Consider the following 4,890-nt stretch of genomic DNA (forward strand, 5'->3'; position numbering starts at 1 on the left):
TCTAACTGGTCAGACAAATGTTAATAAGAGGGAGAAAACCACAGAAAGCTGCACGGAAAAGACCATCAAACAAACTTCAATCAAAAGACCAAGACAAACATGAAAGTCTGAACAATGAAAGCAGGGAAGTTGGGAAGAAAATACTGCATCAAAGATTCCAAGTAAGGCCCTTTTAACTCATCTGTAGAGACCACACACACACATACACAGACACACACATAGCTGATGAGAACGCCCACACACTAGCCTTGGTAACCTTCCAACAACCATTGTTGCCAATTACTGTCCCTTTGGTCCCAGCCCACCTGCTTGGTGTGACACAAGCCAGAGATTCCAGCCGAGCATCCCAGGACCAGTCAAGTTCACATTAGCCAGGTAACTTCTGAGCCTGAGGGAAGAGTCAGCTCAAACATTGTACTTGGGATCAAGCCAAAAAGCAGCTGCTGAAGTTAAGAGCCCCGAACCAGCTCCAGAAAGATTGTCCCTCTGGATAAGAAGAGTCATTTGAGCAGTCCGCACATGGGCTGCATATTCAGGGAAAACATTCAGGTAAAAGCGACTGACAATGCGATAAAATCTAAATCTTTCTTCCTCGGAAATGTTAAACTTACTTAGAACAAAGACCTAGCGACATCCTCTAACAGATGACAGACGTTCCATAGCTCAGCGACTCTTACAAAATGGCTAGAACGGATCCCACATTCACTATGCACCCAGCACTGCTGTAAGTGTTTACAAGTCTTAAGTCACTTGTTTTTCGTATTAATCAATGCAAAAAAATTCTGTGAGGCGACAAATGATCATTACTCCCATTCTGCGGATAAGGAAACTGGGGCCCTGGAAGGCTAACTTATCCAAGATCAAACAGCACCAGAGCCCTCACTCTTACCCACTATACTATACTATGTCATGTTTTAGGGTCCCAGGAAAACCTTAGATTTTTATCTCACTTGCTGTCATTGACACAGAATAACCCCCAAGCCTCTCCATTGGGAATATATGTGCATTCCTGGAGATCTGTCCAGTTCTGCAAACCCAATGAAACCTGACTGGGCACCTGCTACTAGGAATCAGGGCTAGATGCCGGGGCGGGCTCCATCTGGTGGTGGCAGTCAGGCTCCCCTCGCTGCATCACTGCCGAGGAGGAGGCACACTGATGTGGGACATTGCCTGGAGCACTACTGGGCCGTAATGCAGGGTGGGAGATTCTGTGCAATAGACAAGAAGTCAAGTGCTCTTGCATTCCTGACCTGCTCTCTCCCCTCCTTATTTAGTTCTGACTTCATTTCCAGGTTGTGTCCTTATATTTGGTTAGTGTGATGTTAATTCTTTGGCTTCCTACCGACTCCCATCTCCCAAGGCCTCAGGGGTTAACCGAGGCCAGCTGCGCTCTAGGCTGTCTTTCCCTAGACCTGTGAGATTCAGGTGTCCCTGCCCTCTTCCCTTCACATGGAGCGGGCAAGGCTTAGGTGAGGGCCTCAGAGGAAGGGACCAGGAAAGCCAGTTTTCAGTCCAGTCCTTGAGCTCTTCAGGAGGCCAAGAAGAAACTGTGGGTCACACATGGCAAAGCCAGCACACAGGGCCATGGGTTCCACATGGGGCTCTGGGCCAACACTGTGCAGTAATCAATAGTGTACTGGCTGTCTGGCCATGTCCTCCAAGCATTTCTACATCAACACCAGGAATGATAAACTGACTGACTGAGGATTCTGATTTTCAGGATCCCACCTCTGTCTGTCTCCATTATGGAGACATCTTAGAGATATAAGGACCTATGACCCATGGTCCTTCCGTACCTTCAAGGAGCTTACAATCTGGTGAGGATACAGACATAGACACACATAGTCATATCCAAGGTTGGAGGAACACACCGTCTGTCTACCTGGGAACACAGAGGGCATCATGGATTTCAGCTAAAGCAATGAGAAGAGGCGCACAGGCCTTAAAGGATGAACAGGATTTTGATGGCAAAAGAGGGAAGCACATTCCAGGTTGAGGGAACAACACGAGTAGAGACTATGGGGCAGGAAAGGGCAAGGGGGGTTGAAAAATATCAGTGATTGAAGCCTTGGGCTTGGGAGCTCAGTGAGGGATGAGGCTGAAACCAACCCACAGAAAACTTTCAATCATATTAAAGGACTTGGCCTTTGTCCCTCAGCAAGTAAGCAAACATTACAGGTTTTGAGTATTTATTTTCTGAAGTCTTCCCCTAGCTCTCCCTTGAACTCTAGTCTGACAAATCCAGCTGCCTGGCTGGGCACGTCTCCACTTGTAATTCTCGTAGACATCTCGAAACCTAATGTGCCCAAACCAAACTCTCCATCTTCCACCCCACATCTGCTCCTCCTGCAGCTTTGCCCATTTTCCTGCTGCTAAAGTCAAAATCTAGGAGTCAGCTGTTACTTCTTCCTCTTTCACACCCCACAGTGAATCCATCAACAAATTCTAATTGCTTAGCCCTGAAAATAGACCCAGAATTCCACCCCTTCCCACCACCATCTCCACAGCCACCACCTTGGTCCAGCCACTGCGACATGTTGCCTAGAATATTGCAAGAGCCTGCTGTCTCCCACCCGGAGTCTAGTCTCCACCCAGTAGCCAGAGTGACGCTTGAAAAGTGTAAGACAGATCACATCGGTCACTCCTCTGCTCAAAACCCATCAGCAGTTTCTCTCTCACTTGGCGTAAAGGCCAAAGCCCCTGCCTTGGCCTCTGCATCCTATGTGACCTGCCCCCTTCTGCCCCCTGCAGCCCCCTCAGATGCGGACCTCATGGCCGTCACTCCCACACCAAGCATTCTCTACCTCAGGACCTTTATACTTGCTGTTCTGGATCTTGCCTGGATCTTGTGATGAGGAAATTATCCTGGATTATCCAGGTGGGTCCAGTGTAATTAAAAGGAGGGAAAGGGAGATTTGGTAGCGAAGAGAAGGCCATGTGATGATGGAGGCAGAGGCTGCAGTAATGTGGCCACAAGCCAAGGAATGTGGGCAGCCACCAGAAGGTGAAAGAGGCAAGGAACAGAGTCCCCCCCACCTCCCCGGGTCCTCCAGAAGGAACCAGTCCTGCTAACACCCTACTGTTAGCATCCTAAGACTTTTCTCAGACTTCTGACTTCCAGAACTGTAAGATCATATATTTGTGTTGCTTTGAGCACTAAGTTTGTGATAATTTGTTATAGCAGCAATAGGAGACTGATACAGCTGGGGAACCACCAAGGCCTGTCACAAGTAGAAAGGGTGCTGGACAAGAATTATTGGATCTCCAAGAATCCTTTTACTCTTGAAATTCTAAGAAATTATGGGGGCTTTAAAAAAAAAATCATTGCAGCCTCTCCTGCTTCTGAGTCCTTCCATTGCAAGATGTTCCAGGCTGAGGCCAGCTCTGCCTACTCAGCTTGGCCTCTTTTATAGCAGGAGCTTTTAGGAAACACTATTTCCGGACCTGACATATGGAAATCATCTTATTTTTAAAGCGCATTAGCTTTCCTAGCTTTTTCTTTCTTTCTTTTTCCCTTGATGGGAGGAGGAGAAAGAAGTCTTCATGCCCTGAAGTAGAAATAATTACCTTCAGGACTTCAAGATCGCATCCCCACTGCTTATGCCATTCTGATCAAAGTCAGTCATGAATTAAGAACAAACTCTAGCCTTCTATTCACTCTTTCTTTAAGTAATCTTTCTGCCTCTCCTCTTTGACGAAAAAAAAAACTTAAAAACCGAAGACTAGTATTAACCATAATGATAATGTTTCACGTTTATATTCTCAAAAAGCTTTAGCATCATTAGGCAGTTAATGCACATGACACTTCTCTCCAGGAGGCAGGTCAGTCCTGTTACTCCCTCTTAGCGCAGGGATCTGGGTGCTGCGAGATTTAGCGCTCACTCATACACCTGTCATTCATCAGTCACAGAGCCAGGGCTGGAAACCAGGTCAACAGAATCTCTGATGTCTCCGACATATGTACTAGACCCGTGAGTGGCAAACAGCTTCCAAAAAAGATTGTGTTGACAAAAATAAGTTTATCAATTAATAACAGGAATTGAACAGAGTGTTCCCATTCTTTAGGGGAGATAAGACTTGTGAATAATAAACAGGGCACAGAAGGCAAGGTTAAAACAAAGGGCTATGCTGTGTGGCACAGACAGTAAGAGCTGCAGGGATTCAGAGAAAGGAGATGTGATTGCACAGACGTGCCTATTCAGAGTCTTTCCCCCCACATTTCCCACCGACTTGAATTCTTGTAGCTCAGAGAGGTGCCCTGTATTTACACAGTCAGAGCACATACATGTTCTCCCCAAAGACAAAGCAGCAACTACGTCTGGAGCAGAAGAGAACGCATTAGACATTAGTATATTGGCTTCTGTGTTCCTCCCATTATAAGGACTGACCTGGATTTAAGAAATCTCCTATAGCCTAGTGATGGCATGACTGTAAGACTGATGTGGGCCAGCCTGGACTCCTGCTCTGAAGAGACAAGACGGACAGGTGCTTGTAGGACTTGAAGCATCTTATCATTTGCTGAAATGAGCTAATTCTTTTAAGCAGCCAGGTGCCTCACTTAAAGCCAATAGGTGATTTCTGTGATTTTTTTTCAAAGACAGAGATGAGTTAAACCAACCACACCAAACCTTGGGGTTTCACAGCCTAATTAAACTTCCCCTCCCCATCCTCCCAAAATGTGGGGGACTTAGGATCTTTTTGTTTTGCCAAGTAAAGGCATTTTTAAAACGCTATCATCCACTATTAGCATCATCTTATAAAAGAAAGGGTGTTTTAGTGACAAATAAAGTGGAAGGACCGCATCTCAGAATTCCAGCAGAGAATTCACGTAGATCTATGAAAACTCACCACGTAGGCCTTATTTTCTCATCTCATTGCAAACTGGCGAAA

Source organism: Camelus bactrianus, chromosome 21, assembly GCF_048773025.1.
Source record: "Camelus bactrianus isolate YW-2024 breed Bactrian camel chromosome 21, ASM4877302v1, whole genome shotgun sequence".
NCBI lineage: Eukaryota > Metazoa > Chordata > Mammalia > Artiodactyla > Camelidae > Camelus > Camelus bactrianus.